Source organism: Pinus tabuliformis, chromosome 6 (assembly GCF_031772625.1).
Source record: "Pinus tabuliformis cultivar Carrire ecotype Pingquan chromosome 6, CPIR1, whole genome shotgun sequence".
Classification (NCBI taxonomy): Eukaryota; Viridiplantae; Streptophyta; class Pinopsida; order Pinales; family Pinaceae; genus Pinus; species Pinus tabuliformis.
In genome coordinates, this window is record NC_142292.1 from 376306692 (window position 1) to 376325727 (window position 19036).

A 19036-nucleotide genomic window follows, 5' to 3' on the forward strand; every position below is an offset into this window, starting at 1 on the left:
ATCAAATCTGCAACTTGAACGATCTTTCCCGGAGAAGATTTGTCACCTCGTCCTTGACAACGACGCCAATATGTTCACACTCAGAATGAACCTCAAGGCTGAGAAGAAGCAATCCTGAGGTAACCACAGACCAAGCTTTCGATCTGGCATCTAGCCCTACCAGACCAGAGAGGGCTCTCTCTTTGCCAACAAAATGTGGCTGTAATAAGTGAATCTTAGGCTAGCTATGAAGAACGATTTGGTTGAAATTTGTGGGTTGAAAACAACAAGAGAATGGACCATTAGGCTATGGAATCGAGGCTAGTTTTTGCCGGAAAACTTGGGGCAAAGTAAGTGCAATGTTCAACCATATTAAAGATATAATGAGAGAAGAAAATAGGAAAATTATCGCTGCCCTGCAGGCATCAATCAGGGGATGGATATACAATGGCAACTTTAGGAGAAAGTGAAGCACATGATTACTCAACAGAGCATCTAATAGAGGATGGATTCTGAAAAGATAACCACTACATTAAACAACATAATCATTGTGAAAGGAACATCGTGTGTGGATGGATTCCTAACACTTCCCTTAGAGAATGCTGTAATGAAATTAGCAGAAAAAACAAAGCATGGAAATGAATTTACAAGAAAAACATGCTGCACATTAAACATCATGATGGATCCCAAATCTAAAGGGCAGAAACTGCTCCATTAAAAATAATATTCAGAAAAAACTTTACACAGTCCAAAGCAGCTTTCCTCTATTGAAAAATTCGAACCCTTTACACTTTGAAATTCATAAAATATATACAATTAGCTCATCCCTGTACTAAGGGAGTTGAGCTCAACCATCTCCCTAAAGATAGAAACAGTTACATTAAATTTGGACCGAATTTTTGAAAATAGGGGTCAAAGATGAACTCATATCTCTTGAACCATAACACTTGTTACAAAACTGAAAGAGGTTTTTGTAGATAAGGTCATTTTTGAGAAAAACCTCTCTCAAATTTTGGAAATTCGTTTCCAGTTGCTTGGAATCTGTGCCACAAAATAATCTCTAAAACAAGAAATCATTAAATATTTAAATATGTAAAAATAGGCTGTAAAGATCTAGTCAAATATTACAATTCACGATATCTGTGAATAAACTGAAAGAGGTTTTTGTTATATGGCTCATTGTTGACAACAACCTCCTTGGGTTTCTCAAAATTACGTTCCATCTGTTGTAAAAAGGCACCGCACTACAATGACTAAAACAGTAAAACAAATGCAAAATTTGTTTTGTTTTAATGTAGGCTTCAAAGATCGCTGCATATCTCCCACATAGTAACACCTGTGCATAAACTGAAGGAGGATATTGTTATTTGGTATGTGATTGACAAAAACCTCTTCACTTTTGTAAGATTCATGTCCATTACTTCAGAAACTGATTTTGTAGTAAACTTGTCCCCCTGTGTAGCAAATGACCTCAAAACATGCATAACCAAGAATCAATCATTCATTTCGATCATATCTTCTGATCCAGAAACTAGTTATGGGAGTGTGATATACCGTTGGAAATATTTTTCTGTTCTTTTTCTGATGGACATACTTAGGATATTACTTGCACTAAAACTCATGTGCAAAACATCTCTAAAAACCAGACATAGTAAGAGCCCATTTTGATCCCAGTGATAGGCCGCAAAGACTGGAACTAACAGAGGTAAATGGAGAAATTCTAGAAAATATGGTGTGTATGTCTAGTATCTTTTGGACACAAAATATAAATGTTTAAAAGATATGTATTTAATGTTATGGATTGGAAGGGCTGCAATATCACTGAATTACTCAATTTTCCAAAGAAGAAAACATAGTCCAACAATGAATGTTGTCAACCAAATTCAGATTGGACCCGAATCGTTATATTGTGCTTATTAATAAAAATTTAAAGTTTTATATCACCTTAGCAACAACTTTGATGCTTAGAAAAATATAGCTTACCTGTTCTAGTCCAAGAAATCCCATTTTACCTTGATCAATTCAAGCCCTTTATCATTTCCATTGTCGTCATCTATAAACCTTTTTTTCAACACTTCATATGACTTGGGATCTTTACCAAACTTGGTAATAGCTTCCTTGTGGCCATAATCTACCTGGAAAACCTTAGGCCACTACCAAAAAGTGAACAAAGACCCATAATCATGGAATTGTACTAGGATACAACATGCTAGAAAATAATAGATAGCTCATTTTTATTTAGATGAAGATGAATAAAGACAAGCCTAAGGCCAAATATTCCTAGGGGTACATGAATTGGGGGGTTGTGGAAAGAGCTCCAAATTCACAACATTGCTACATCTATGTCTTATGGATGTTGCTATACAATCAGTTCCAGTGTTTCCTCCTCTAATGACAACTACCCTTTTCTGTTTTGCAGAAATAAACTTTCCATATTGCAGTCCATTGTCCAACATGTTAGAGCCTAGATTTACCTCAGGCTGAAAAGGTAGGATCCAGGGCCAACATCAAACCACACTCAGCCTCGTAGCTAGCCCTACAAGGACAGGAGAGGGCTCTCTCCGGGTCTATCTCAGAAAAAGATAATCGATGGGGCTTGAGATGACTGAAATATCTTCTAATGTTAGGCTAGGTATGAAGTGCAAGGATTTTATTTGATTTTTTGAGGGTTTTGTTGGAATCAAGGGAAAGGCAAATTTGGGTCTGGGGATGAGGCCAAATTTTTGCAGAGTTCCGGTTGGGGCAAGGTAGGCAGTAGTTTTGATGGTTTAGATTAAATGAATGGATAGAAAATACTGCTGAGGAGCTGAAGAGGGAAAGAGGCTGGAAGAATCCTCTCCAAACAGATGAAAACATGTAAAACTAAACAAATTTTAAGGCAGAGCACAACAAACTCATGAATTCTACCTTTGTCACTCAATTTGTTTAATTTCAGAAGCAAAGAGAAGGGAAATGGCATACATAAAAAATCAATGAACTTGCAATTGCATGAAGAAAAACACCATCAAAACACAAAGCCACAAGGCTCCCAACAAGTGCTGCAAAACCCTAGTCTTTCCTTTGCCAAAAATGCAGAAATTAGATGTATAATGGAGTGCCAAGCAATCCCAAGTGTCCAACCCTGAAAATGACTGAGAAATTACATGATATAGACAAGCCTAACTCCTTCCCATGCCTCTAGGGGTCGAGCTCATCATTCTAGGAGCTGTTTCAACCATATCTAAACAAGGAACTGAAAAATAGGTAAAGAAACAACTTGCCTCTATATGCTAGGAAACTGATTCATTCACTCACATTTCACCTTTTGGTGAATGAATCTACTAAAACAAGTAAAAATGTGCCAAAATTACATCATGGTCATGAAATTACATCATGGTAGATCAAGAGTTACATGAAAAAGTAAAACTAGTCAAAAGTGGGCGAATTTCTGAGTTGAAGAGTAAAAAATAGGCCAAAATTCTCTATGCGCTGCGCCCAAAATCTCTATGCGTACTGAAACTTTGGGGCTGATTTTGAGGCCCTTCCCAATGTCCAAATTGAGCTCATGATAGTTTTTTGGAAAGCCCTGCCTGTCTACTTTCCAATCCAAGTATAATTTCTGGATTTGGTGTCCATTTGCCCCTCCAAATATCCAATATCCCAAGACTGCTTCCTGTGTGTCAAAATACTAAGTGAGGTAATGTTTGAGTGTTTTTTGACCTTTTGAGGGCTCAAAACCTCCTCAAATTTCTTGGCCATAGATAGGAAAGCATAAATTCTCATGAAAAATCCAGAAATGCAAAGTTTTTGTGATTTTGAGCCCTCTAGAAAAAGCGAGCGCCATGTGGCGCGACACATAGAGCAGAGAACCCTGTGTTAATAATTTCTGTGCGTAGCGCCTTTTTTCAGACCAGTTTTGAGGGCCTTCCCGGTGTCCAAATTGGGCGTAGGATAGCTCGTTGGAAATTTATTTGAGTCTAATTTCCATCCCAACTTGAATTTTTTTAATTTGGAGTTAATTTTCCCTGTCAAAAGTCAAATCTACCAAGACTGGTCAAAATGTGCAAAATGAGGCTGCCTCAAGGCAGAGTGCTATTGCAGTCAACTTTTGAAGGTAATACTGAACTCCAAATTGAGCTCATGATAGCTCATTGGAAATATCTTTGTGTCTAGTTATCATTTGACTCATCAAAAAAGTCATTTGGCCAACCAAGCTACGAGAAAACTTGATTTTCCCAAGGTCACTTTAGAGGTGCATCAATTCTCCAAGGCAACTGTATCTTTGACATTTCTTTAAAACCATGACACCTGTGTAAAAAGTGAAGGAGGTTTTTCTTCCTTGGCCTATTTTGGACAAAAACCTCTCTTAGTTTTCCCAAATTAATCTTTTATTGCTTATAAAGATCATTGAAGTAAAATCTATCCTGATGTGTGGAACAGGGGATTTGTCGAAATGAAGCGAAATGAAGCGAAATGAAGGGGATAAGGGGCTTCTAAATTCTTGGGAAAATTCTTGGAAGTAGGGAGGGATGTTAGGAAGCAGGGGAAAGTGGAATTGTAAATATTTACTGAGGGGAAGGGGCCAAAATGGCAAAACACATGCCAAGCCCAGAAAATCGTCAAGTTGTAGCAAGAAACTAGGGTTTGTGCGAAAATGAGGAATTTGAAGGATATCAGTGATGGGAAGTGTTTAATAAGGTACATTAAGGATAGGGGAAGGTGTATGAACATCAGGATACAAATTTTGCTGATGATTTGACCATCCAAGAGAAATTAGCTTCAAAACCCTAGGAGAGGGAAATGAACCTTGCTTAGGTGCAACTGAAGTATGAACAAGGTGTAAAATGACCCATTAGAACCTGACATGATGATTCCAATCCTCTGAATGATGGTACACTCATCTGAATGGTGATATGAAGCTCTTGGGACAATAATTAGGGTTTGGGGATTTATGGTTAGGATTTGGGAAAAATGGGAACTTGGGATAGGGGATTAGTGGATTTAGGGGGTAGGGGAACTTAGGGAATAAGGGAATCAATGGAAAAATGGGGTAAGGGAATAAACTTGGTGGCAAAACAGTGAATCAAAACCCTAGGTAGCAACTTTGTTTGAGGAATTTCAAATGGCAGGGTTTGATCTCTTTAAACACTCACCATGAAACACTCACCATCAAACAATCATCAAACTTGGACAAAGAGCAATGACAAACGGTCAACCTACTTGGAATAGTGCGAATCCATGCATTTTTGGGCGATTGGAGGGAGTTTTGGAAGTTTTTGGGCTATCTAGTTGTGTGCGCTGCGCATCCAGCCCAATGCGCCGTGCCCAGTGTATGCGCTGCGCCCGTGCTTTTTTACACTGTAAACTGAGGCCCAATGCGCCGCGCCTGGTGAGTGTGCCACGCCTCCTGCCCAGTGCGCTGCACCGGTCAACTTGGAGCAATTTTCACCCAAAACTCCCACAACCACTTTGCTTTGTTTTCTCTTTGCTCTCTTGCATGTAAATGAACTATTGAAGCACAAGAATATCTCCTATGGCATGGACTTTGATTCTTCATTTGGCAAACCCACTTTTGTAATGTTGCAGACTTTGGCACTTTCACATAACTCTGTTTTTGCTTCCACTTTGGTTTTTGGCTGAACGATGAAATTCTGTCTATTTTTGCAGGGATGATTGGCATGTAATTTCGACAAAGGATGACCAGGGCTACGCCTGAAGAATTGTAGAACTTGAAAACCTTAAAAATTACATATTTATCACAAAAACTAAATTTGATGATTTCTTCTTCAAAACAGAGTTTTGAAGAAGAATCATTCTCGAGCACTATTGATAATGAAAATTTTGGAATGAAAACTTATTGGGGACATCCTCATGTGCCTGCTGACATTATTGGACACTCTGAAGACAAAATTTGCGAAACCCTAGACCTAATGACTGACATGACTCTTGGCTGACCAAAAGACCATCCATAATGACTGTAAAATTGACTTTGATGAACTTTGATGATCAGACACGAACCAACAAGTACATGACATGAGGGAAATGAGTGAAGAAACCCTTAGTCAGATAATCTATGCTCCTAATGGAATGAAGATGATCGAGCTGAATGAGACACCTAAAATGAAATGCAACAAAAGAGGTTTTGATATCTGACGGAGGGCTGAATAGATCGACTCTAACACAAAAAACTCTTGGTATTTGAATGAAGGAACTCCATAGCAAAATGTATTCACATTAATTTACGACCACACACACACACATATATAATTGACACTGTACAACAAGGGCCTTGAATCCTATGGAAAAAATGTGAATTGAAATCAAATATAGAAAGTGTACCTTGGTTTTGTTGCACCACATGCCGAAAGCATAACATCATTTTGGGTGTGAATCTTCTCCACAGAGAAAAGAGAGTCAACTCCAACATTTGAATTCATAACAAAATTAACACCTTCCTCTACCATCAGATCAACACGTCATTGGATAACATCAAGTTTGTTTTTCATATTAGGAACTCCATACATCGTCAGACCTCCAATTTGATCAACACGTTCATAAACAATGACAGAGTGCCCATGAGATTTATTACATTGATCAACAATAACCAAACTAGCTAGCCCACTGCCCACTATAACAACTTTCTTCCTACACCCAATGACTCATCCATATCAAGATCTAGTTCACCACATCATAGAAAACATACATATTATTTTCAGAATGATAAGCATCATAAGAATGACATTAAGAATTATAAATACAAATACCTTGTCCTCTTCTCAAGTAGACGTGGAACCATATAACCTTCTTCGAAATCTTTATCAATGATGGCACATTGAATAATTTTAATAGATATTAGATTTTCAATTATTCCTAGTACACACAAACCTTCACAAGGGGCAGGGCATACACGTCTAGTGAATTCTGAAAAATTATTTGTTTCCAACAATCGGTCCATTGCTTCTATCCAATGCCCTTGGTGCAATAATTCATTCCACTAAGGTATTTTGATCCCAAGAGGACATCCACTATTATCCTGCATGAAGGAAGAAGTTTCACATGTTCAGAATACAAACAAGTGTACAATCTAGCAAAACAAAAAATATACATGAACAAGGAATGTAATTAAGAAGCTTTGTAATATACAAAAAGGAAAACACTCAAACAATGAATATAAGTTATAACATATGAAGTTTGAATTGTATCACTACATTATGTTTCACTTTCTATTTTAATAAATAATTAGGGGAAAATAAATCATGTATGGACTCTAACTTGATGACAAAAGCGGGTTCCATAATTCATACACCTAGCTGATTGTGTCTTCAGTAGTGGTCCTAGATTGTTTTCCTCAACCACTTATTTCCAATCATTCATCTATGATACACCATCTCTATATGCAACACTCTCACTCTCATGCATCAAAAAACCATGGTGCTTAACTACATTATCTAATTTTGTAGGTCTTTGTGCCACCACTTTTTGTTCACTTTGTTGCAAACTAGATAGAAATGTTAGCCCCATGACCAAGCCATCACACTCAACATTTATACAACTTAATATTTGATGACATTGTCAAATCATTTGAAAGAGTCAAGGATTTTATATGATGGAGTTAATATTTGATGATGATATACATGTTATACAATTGAAATTAAAATAAACAAAAAATGAGTTGAACTACATGAAAATGTACCTTGTAAACCTTGTCATTTTTTAATGTTGATTTGAAGCAAGTTTTGCCATCCCCTTCAATTCCTTAAAGGCATCTTTCTTCATCTAGTTAGCCTCCTCTACTTCCTTCACAATATTCCTAGCCTTCATTTCTTGGAACACTCTTTTATAATATCATGGGAATACTTTCACAAAATTTGGGAGGAAAGATTCAAAATCAACAAGGAATTCTCTTGCCAGCTAACTGTTAGAGTGACGTTGGTGTTGTTGTATCATCATCTTCAGTGTCATGACATCCTCTTCAACATTTTCAAGGTCTAGCAACTCGAGATTGCATTTGGAATCAAATTTTCCATTAACATTAAGAGCATAGGAAATACCTCCACTCATTCCAGTTGCAAAATTCCTCGTTTCTCCCAAGATGACCACAGTTCCACCAACCATGTATTCACATCCATCATCTCCTGCTTCTTCAACCATTTCTTTCGCACCTAAATTCGTCACACAAAACCTCTCCATTTCCATGCCATTGAAGTATGCTTCTCCAATTATTTCCCCATATAGAGCAACAATCCCAATGACAATGTTCTATTTAGGATCAATCTGGCGTCTTCTAGGAGGCTAAACCATGATCTTGTCTCCTGATAAACCCTTACAAACATAATCACTTATGTCCCCTTCCAACTCTAGGGTAACACTTGAACAAAGGAATGCCCCAAGGATCTGACTTGCACTGCCTGTTATTTTACAAGAATCATGTCTGTGGGTAAACCTGTCATATTGTATCTTTTTGTAACTTCATGGCTAGGCATTGTACCAAAAGCTCTATTGACATTCCTTATGGGCATCTCCATGTAAGAAGGTATACCTTTCTCTAGAGTTTCCTTTGAAATCGTGATCAACTCTTGGTCCAAGGCCATATCTAGACCATAATCTTGGGCTTGAACACAATATTGAGCAACTTCTAGGTGAATCTCCACTATAGGCCGAAGTAGCAAAGAAAGATTGACATTTTCAAGCTTCTCATTATTGTCTATAACCTCTTTATCCATATCTATCATATCTGCATGGCCGACCATATCCTTTACAATTTTGAAACCCATCTCAAACATAAGTTCACAAACCTCTTCAGCAAGCATGAAGAAGAAATTAATGACATGTTCTAGTTCTCCTGCAAAATTTTCCCTTAAAATAGGATTTTGAGTAGAATACCAAGCAAACATATTCTAATGTGACATTTGTGCATCATGACTCAACCTAGACTGATAAGGGGTGATGTACTAAAATCAAACTCTTATGCACCAAGGAGAGCAACTATGACAACACCTCTTGCTGTTTTTAGTTGACCATCTATTTGTAGAACAATACGACCACACAAGTCATTAGCCACCAATCTCTGATGAGTCTGCTAGCCCAAGATCCCATGGAAGCGCAACATTTTTAACTCTTGTCTAGCGAGATGCTCTAGTACCACCATCATGTCCTGAAATAAATACATGATTTGCCTAGACCTTTACTACACCACTTGCTATCACTCCATCTTTGACTTCAGAGACCAACTTTATGTTGATTCTAGCTCCTGGATTAGGATTCTGCAACAAAATCCATCAAAATAATCAGACACACTTTCCTGGTCTACAAGATTCAAAGACTTTCTTCGTCGACAAAGAAAGTCTAAAGAACCAAGTTAGAAAATTCACTTGAATTTATTGTTATTTATTTCATGAAAGGATGACCATTTTATTTGTTTATTAGTACTCAAGGAAAATGTCGATGGGAAGCCATACACACAGAAGTATGAGAAGATGATTTTCAAATCATCAATGAGATTTACAATTTTTCTGAGAACGAGAGATTTAATTGATGTACAATGAATTTCGATATACCGATAACAACTATCTAAACTCCCCATCATACTGCTGGACAAAACTAGTAAACATGACCAATCCCCATGATTATCTCAATGGAAACTAAGGACCTCACTAAAGACATTGCTTTGGTCTTTCGGTGTGGACTCTCCTATTGGAGTTTGATAACAGGCCAATTATTTGCCCCTTTTTTGATTTTCCCTTATTGGAATCAGACAATGTGATCTTTGGTGAAATTCACTATTAAATTGATTGAAATTACAAATTTCGGTTGCTCAAATAAATTAAACACCCTCAAAAGAACTCAGGCACCCAAATTATGCAATCCCTTTATGGAATTTCATCTAAACAAAATTACTTTTTCTGAATTCCTATCGTTTTTCACTAGTTTGGCCTCCTGTTATTTTTGCCAAACGGGGAAGAGGCAAAACATGGGTCCATTATCCTATACCGACTCATATTGACAAGTATGAAGACCTACATATGCCACAAAAATAGACAAACCTACTAAATACCAAGCAGAAACAGAGTGACAGAAAGCACTGCAGAGCCAACCGAATTGAGGAGCAAAGAAGAGTTGCATGTCTCAGATGTTAAAGGTTTCAAGATGTGCTAGACTGACTAATAGAAATCTCTATGGGTGGCCATTTGCTTGTCTCTAACCACATCAACATCATGCATCTTTGCGAACCAATTTCCATGTTTCAGTTCTTAGGATAAGCTATGTTGCACATTGTTAAATATTAGCCTCCATATTTGATAAACATAACACAAGAGAGCAAGCCATTACAAAGGAGTAAGAAGAGTTTGTACAATCTTACTAAAGCACTAGGGGTATATGACCATTAATATTTTCCTTGTTACTCCACACCACACCGTTAGGGAAGGAATTATGACCAGCTTAACTCTTCCATGAGAGGTCCCTAGTGCTATGGTGAATACCACTTACAGTCATCACTGCTTTATAGCCTGCAATAGCTTGATGATGGTGCTATGACCCTTCATCATAGTTTTGTAACCATATGATGGCTATCTTTAGTGTCTTTGAGGCCTACCTTCCCCTAGTAGAGATAAAAGTGTTATTAGATTTTGTGGAATTTCCTTCACTTCTAGCTGGAATTTACCATTATCCATGTAATGCTTTATGCCTTTCTCAAGCAATACATTTCGGTCTATGCATAAACTATGCATGCATGCATTATATATGCGCACAACCATATATCTAGGCATACACAGTAGTTGGAGATCCCATGTCAAATAAATGACATGATATAGTACTTGAGATGTAGATCCTTAGATTGTTTTTCATGCTTTTAGGTTCCATAAGCTTGTTTTGTTTGAGTCCACAAGGTTCATCTTATAGGACCATAGGATATTCTTAGGATTTTTAAAATCATGGAAAGATGGATAGAGGCCTTCCTAACTCTCTATTTATTTGTGAGCATAGTATAACAGAGAATCCAACCCCCATGACTGTCTCAATGGAAACTGAGGACCTCACTAAAGACCCTACTTTGGTCTTTCGGTGTGGACTCCTATTGGAGTATGATAATGAACCAATTATTTGCCCCTTTTATGATTTTCCCTTAGTGGAATCTGACAGTGTGATCTTTGTTGAAATTCTCTATCAAATTGACTGAAATTACAGAATTAGATTGCTCAAATAAATTCAACACCATCAAAAGCTCCCAGGCACCTAGATTATGTAATACCTTCATGGAATTTCATTTTTTTTCTACCTTTCCCTAGTGGATATAAAAGTGTAATTAGATTTTGTGGAATTTCCTTCACTTCTATCTGGAATTTACCATTATCCATGCAATGCTTTATGCCTTTCTCAAGCAATACATTTTGGTCTATGCATAAACTATGCATGCATGCATTATGTATGTGCACAACCATATATCTAGGCATACACAGTAATTAGAGATCCCATGTCAGATAATTGACATGATATAGTACTTGAGATAGATCCTTAGATTGTTTTTCATGCTTTTAGGTTCCATAAGCTTGTTTTGTTTGAGTGCACAAGGTTCATCTTACATGACCATAGGATATTCTTAGGATTTTTAAAATCATGGAAAGATGGATAGAGGCCTTCCTAACTCAATATTTATTTGTGAGCATAGTATAACAGAGAATCCAACCCCCATGTCTGTCTCAATGGAAATTGGGGACCTCACTAAAGACCCTGCTTTGGCCTTTTGGTGTGGACTCTTATTGGAGTTTGATAATGGAAAAATTATTTGCCCCTTTTCTGATTTTTTCTTATTGGAATCTGGCAGTGTGATCTTTGCTAAAATTCACTATTAAATTCACTTGCTAAATTGACTGATAGAAATCTCTATGGGTGGCCATCTGCTTGTCTCTAACCACCTCAACATCATGCATCTTTTCCAACTACTTTCCATGTTTTAGTTTTTAGGATAAGCTATGTTGCACATTGTTAAATATTAGCCTCCATATTTGGTAAACATAGCACGGGAGAGAAACCCATTACAGAGGAGTAAGAAGAGTTTGTACAATCTTAGTGAAGCACAAGGGGTATATTACCATTAAGATTTTCCTTGTTACTCCACACTACACCGTTAGGGAAGGAATTATGACCAGTTTAACTCTTCCATGAGAGGTCCCCATTGCTATGGTGAATACCACTTACAATCATCGCTGCCTTATAGCCTGCAATAGCTTGATGATGGTGCTATTCCTTCATCATAGTTCTATAGCCATATGATGGCTATCTTTAGTGTCTTTTAGGCCTACCTTTCCATAGTGGAGAAAGTATAATTAGATTTTGTGGCATTTCCTTCACTTCTAGCTGGAATTTACCATTATCCATGCAATGCTTTATGCCTTTCTCAAGCAATACATTTCGGTCTATGCATAAACTATGCATGCATGCATTATGTATGTGCACAACCATATATCTAGGCATCCACAGTAGTAGGAGATCCCATGTCAAATAATTGACATGATATAGTACTTAAGATATAGATCCTTAGATTGTTTTTCAGGCTTTTAGGTTCCATCAGCTTGTTTTGTTTGTGTCCACAATGTTCATCTTATAGGACCATAGGATATTCTTAGGATTTTTAAAATTTTGGAAATATGGATAGAGGCCTTCCTAACTCTCTATTTATTTGTGAGAATAGTATAACAGAGAATCCAACCATTCGTGGGTTGAGCCTTTGACCCTTCTCTCCAAACTCTGTTGGTTAAAGTGGTCTATCTATCCAATTCGTTGTGAACCTAAGTTAGGTGACATGAGTATACATGACATGGAGGACATGAAAATACGAGTATCTAACATGTGACATGGTGATCCCCGAAACATAACACAAAGGACACACACTCACACATATACCAATCTTAAAAAAATTCAAGCCCTTCCAGCCCAAAAAGCATAGTCCAACTGATATAACAAATCAAGTTCATAGAACTCACTATTAAATGCAAGGATCTCATGCCTACAAGGCAACCTCTAAAACTTAGCAATTAGTAAGTGCAATTGGCATTACACTTGATCAGTGCACTACTAAAAATTCATTGGAAACAAAGCCAATTCCTTTATTGTCCACAACATAATCTCTCACGTCCTTCTGAATAATAAAGAGCTAGAGGAACCATCCATACTTAACAAACCAGTGAGTACAATATTGATTAATGTTTTTATGAACCTTGGAAATATTAAGGAAGTTGTGTTGTATTTTTTCTTTAATTAAGGAAGCAGTATTGTATTCTTCTACTACTAAAATTAACTACCCTTTGTCGCTCTGGGAAATTAAGTTAAACAAGATATCTGAACTGAATACCCTTGCTTCTATATCTATTTGAGATTTAGACCTGAGACATCTGATCAACAACATTATCCAATCATCATCGTCTGCTCCACTCATTGGAATGTAGATATAACTTAGCTCTTTCTAGATGAATTCTGGGTCAATATCAAATATTTCAGAGATTGCAGGGGAATCCACCTCTGAGTCACCTATGTCAATCTCCCATTCTACACATGTGAACGACCCTGGTTGTACCTATGGCATTCTTTTCTAAGGAAACACAAACATGGAAGTAGGCACATGACATCAGACAATCATTCAGAGTTCCAAATATTTGATGAGCAAGCATGACTATGGTCTCTTCCTCTGTCCAAGGCAATGCATCCAAATAGTCCTCCACATACACATATCTTTAGAGTTTGCAATGACTACTGTAGAATTTAAAGGAAGGAATTGGAGTAAGATGGAGTTTATATCATGGGCATGGTAGATATATTTCATGAATTCCTTCATGGAAGGATGGGACATGTTGTTTGATATTATAACAACATCAAGAGCATAACATGTGCTCAATATAAACCCACTTATGCCTTCAGTTTGGGACCTCTTTTGGTGGCTGGAACATCTCTCTCACCGATCTCCAAATCAAGCCTTCCTCCTAACAGGCTTGTAATAAAAACTGATAAATTTCCCATGCATGTGATTCCCGCTTCAGAAAAACTAGTGGTTCCCCTTACAACTTCACTAAAGCTAGCCATTGCAGCCACCCAACCATGTTTATGATAACCAACATAATCATGCATCAACTTCTTTCACCATTGAATACCACCATTTCAAAAAACACTACAGTGTGAATTTTTCCGAACCTCTGAGAATAAAAAAGCATTCATTGGTCAATCCATTTTTTTTGCCTCCTTGCAAATGCTAATTTTTTCCCTTAATGTTTAATTATGCTTGTTAGTAAAGGAAATTACTTAAAAGCTCAGGGACAATTTTATCTAATTTTTTTTCAGTAGGAAAAGAAAGGCCTTACATACCAACTATTGGTAAAATGAACAAACCATGAAAGGTGGAGAAAATGACTCCTTGCAAATGCTAATAGTTTCCCTTAATGTTTAATTTTCCTGTTAGTAAAAGAAATTAATTAAAAGCTCAGGGACAATTTTATATGGTTTTTCAGTAGGAAAATAAAGGTCTTACATACGAACTATTGGTAAAATGAACAAACCATGAAAGGTGGAGAAAATGAGGAAGGTGGAATTATCAATGTTCCAATTATGAGGAAGGTGAAATGTTCCAATGTCTTATCAATTATGTTTCGGTTCTTCTATGCTTGTTCAACATTCTTATATCTCTTTTTCCAATCCTTTCTTGCCCTACAATCTGCTTCTTAGAAAGTAGTTGAGTTCAAAGACAGGAACTCATAAATTTGCAAAAACTACAATTTTAATGCCCACTAATTTTCTCTATTAACTTGTTCTTGCAAGATAAGTGTAAGTCCATATATATTATGAAACTAGCTCACATAAATGTTATGAAACTAGCTCACAAAATATAGAAAAGATAGATCAACGACTTAAAGATCAGCCTCTTCGAGGGGGAAGCCTCCTTTACATTACACAAATGAACATTTCTTGGATGATACAAATGACAAAACCTCCTTTCTATATATAGAAGTCTAAGGGGTCATAATATAATCATAGCCGATATAACAATAATAATGTAAGGGCACAACAATAACAATAGTGGTCTTCTATGGGACACAATATAACAATATGGGGACTACATGGGCACAACAATATAATAAGGGGGTTGCACTAATAACAATAAGGGGTTACACTAGTAGTATAGGGATCTAACAACATACCACCAGAACAAAGCATATTCTCACCATATATGGTGATAGAATCTTTTCTACCTAAGGAATTCTTCCAAACCATAGACACTCCCTTTTACAAATTGACCAAAAATATTTTTACAACTTGAGACAATAGAAAATATATTTTTGGATATGCATGAACTTTTTTCCTCCACATAACATCTTTTTTTTTGTCATTTATATAGTTGCTACTACTTTCCAAAACTATGTTATTTTCCCCATGACATGGGTAATACTTTGATGTCAATGCATTCAATTTTGGTTCATAAACATTATAGTTTGAGAAAATGCCAAAACGATGACACCCAATCACAAGTGCAGAGCTAAAACTGAATAGAGAAATATGGATGAAAGAAATCCATGCTATTGGAGAAAGCAGAAGCTAGGCACCGGATAGGATAATTTTAACAGTGTCTAACAAATGACCACAAAGTAGGTTAATGGAACTAAGAGTTACATCTAAAGAAAACACTAAGGGACTTAAATGCATAATAAATGGCTGGCTATAATTAAAGGAGATAAATAGTAGACTCTATTCCAAAAGAGGTAAACTGGAATATACATATAAGGTAATCATGAAATTTTCCAATTCTGATATAAGATAATATAATGTTACTAATTTCCAACAAATGACCACAAAAATAGGGCTATGGCAACGAAAAGTACAACTAGCATGAATACAATGTGGGAGTGCTAGTGCAACTCCTAGAAAGTGCCAAAAATAATACAAAGAAAGAAAACAACACAAGTATAACATAAGAACATAGGTATAGTAGACAAAATACATGTGGGAACCAAGCAAGAGATCAACCTTCAGATATCTATATGAATTTTGAAATGCTGCAACCTTTACACCCAATCTTATTGTTGTTGAAAAGGAGATCATGTGCAGCATGATATTTCTACAAGTCTCGAACTAAATAGAGATTGTTGAGATCAAATGACCAGATTGAGTTGCCAATATTTTACCAGCCTATTGCTTGGAATCAATGGCCATGGATTGTTCCAGGATAACCTAAATATGTACCTCAAACCAATACTAAAGCCTCTAATGGTTTCTGAATTATCTGTAGACCCTAGTTGGAAAACCCTAATTGGAAAAATCGTGGCATGGTAACCTAATAAAGTACATTATATGGTGACATGAGAAGAACGAGGTCTTTAGAAAAAACATTTTAAAAATACACAATCATGAACACTCCTTGCAAGTGATACATACCAATTGTACAAAATCATTCCCATGGAAACTTACACCACTAACCATTACTTTATCTACTGTGCTATCATTTATAGACCAAGAACAAAACCATACAAAACATAAGATGCAATTTAATAAGTAAAAACAACCACACTTACCCTTGTATTAACTCCATAAATTATGGTTGCAGTTCCTCATCCCTCAATCTTTGGATTCTCTTTGATACTGAGTCAACTGTCTCAATGGAAACCATGACTCTTGAGTCTTGAGTGAAGATATTTTATTGTATCCCTTGTCTTATCAATCACTTCAAAAGATGCTCACTTGGATTCCTAGTGGCTTAGTTGAAGACACTTCTTTTCATACACTCTTCTTATAGCATCTCTTGCCTGAAAAATCAGGTGTTAACAAACATGACAATAGAATGGGGAAATCATGCCTCATCTATCCTGAGAGAGCAACTTAAGCATCTACACTAATGATCTGATTTAGAATATTAGTTTGCAGTGCTAAGACTTCCTTAGATTATAAATAAAATGCTTTCATTGTGGTTAAGGATTCATCAATTTTTGTAAGTGAAATGAAGAGTTTTTATGTTAATTTTACGAGCAATTTAACATAAAGCAGAAACTGAACAACAACATAAACATATACAGAACGTCATCAAAAACATATTACAACAAGCAAATGATAAGTGAGTTCACCCCTCCTGGGCTACATCTCCTTGGTCCATCTTCCAATGGCTTGGTCCTCTCTATTATTATCAAAAGTGTGAAAATATGTGTTTACAATGCTCAAATTATTCTGAAACTTGCTCCAATCAGTCCAGAATACTAAAAAATGGCTATCTAGCCTCTTTTTGCATCCAATTTGGTGGAAAACTTCCTTATTTATGACTTCTCTCAGTCTTTCCACAATTTTCTCCTCCAAATCTGTCTAATTTCCAGTTAAATTCATTATATGGAGCTAATTCTGGCAGTTCCACCAAACTTGGCGGTCCCTTCAACTTCCCCGCCTCTCTCGTGGTTAAGGCTAAGTGGTCACACAGTGGTTAGGTTTGGTGGTTAAGGCGATGGTTCTGGCAGCTCCATCACAAATCGTAATCAACAAAGTCTGGCGAGTATTATGGTATGTGAATACGAAATGTACGATTGCAATATCGCCGGACCTGACGGGACATTAAACTACAGGCTATAAATGTATCACGTTCAGGATCCTTTCGCTAATCGCAATCGCAGAGTACCAATGGTCTTATGAATGTGGGTCCTACCTTGTTGCGATTTGCGATTGCGATATCACATTGCAACTCGAACTTGCCGGGGCCGATTCTATAGTGCCGTGTGATATGTGATGTGTGATCGCATCGTAACCCTGATCCTATTGGGGGACAATTCTATAACACCCCCCTTCACCGATGTGCGATTGCGATTCTTGCATCACACCCTGGCTTGCTCTGGGGCCGATTTGTAATGCTGACCCGCCTCTGATATGCGATTTGCGAAATACAGGGACCAATGGTGGCCTGCCACTTTGCGCTTCCCAATTCGCTAATGAAACTTGCCACATCATCCAATCCTACCATGTGAGCAAGTCAAACCTGAACTTTGACTTGCTCTAACTTCTACATAGGAGCTCATATTTGAGTGTCGTTCACATCGTTGGAATTATAATGATGAGTTATTCAATCTGAAGCTAAGTTTAACAAGATTCCAACACTTTAATTTTTGAGCCTAATTTTGAGCACCTGATTGCTCCTCCCCACTAGAAGCCTTTTGGACCCCAAAAGGATCACTTTCAATTGTTTAGCAGGTGAGGGTACCATTCCCTCACCTTTCCAATCTCGGTCTGTTGATAACTAAATTGGAACGTGTGATCTCCACGATTTTTGTCGTGCTTTTCTGTGTACTTGCCTTTAACCTTTTCAAGCTGTTCTTGCACTGTTTGATGTACCATTTGGAGTCGTTCAATGATATATTTGGCTTTGTCCATGTTACTATCAATAGCAACATCCTTATTACCAAGATGATACAATACATTATGATGCAAATGGTAAAAAAATTCTTCCACTTCATTCCTTTGGTTCAAGCTTGAATATACATCTTGAAAGTATGTATTCTTCTAAACATAACTTTCATGTAAAACAAAATCATGCTTGAGGAAAATAGTTATACAAACTGTAGGCCTAGAAAGTACATCAAAAAACTTGTTGCTTATACCTTGCTTATACCTTTTGATCGAGTGGAATAGAAGAAGAAAACCCATCCAATGGAAGTGCCTTTGTCACTGCAACTTAAACACTGTATCATTGAAAATTTCTGAATGAAAAGAAATGGGCTTACTACATTGCAAATAGACTGCGCCCATGGCATACTGAAACTTAAATGACTGTCTCAAGTCTGGAAAAGAAAGTACTGGAGCTGTAATGATCTTTTGTTTTAAAGAATCAAATGCCTCTCGTTGTTTTCCTCCCTACTGGAAGACGTTTTGCACAACTGCCAACAAATGCAAATGAACTACAATAGAAGAAAAATTAACAAATTTTCTCCTCCAACATTGGGTTGCTCCCAATAAACCTCTTATCCTAATGAATATCTTTAGCCTGCTTGCATAAATTGCGATAAAAGCAAAGGCATCTGCGACTTCACGAGGATGTATGATTCTTTAACCCGTGTTTGGAGGAATG

General features: G+C 36.9%; 1 pseudogene; it reads right to left on the bottom strand.

Moving 5' to 3' along the window:
* Positions 1–1967: 1967 nt before the first annotated feature.
* Positions 1968–18306, bottom strand: LOC149258876 (glutamate synthase 1 [NADH], chloroplastic-like; annotated as a pseudogene).
* Between the last annotated feature and the right edge of the window lie 730 nt (positions 18307–19036).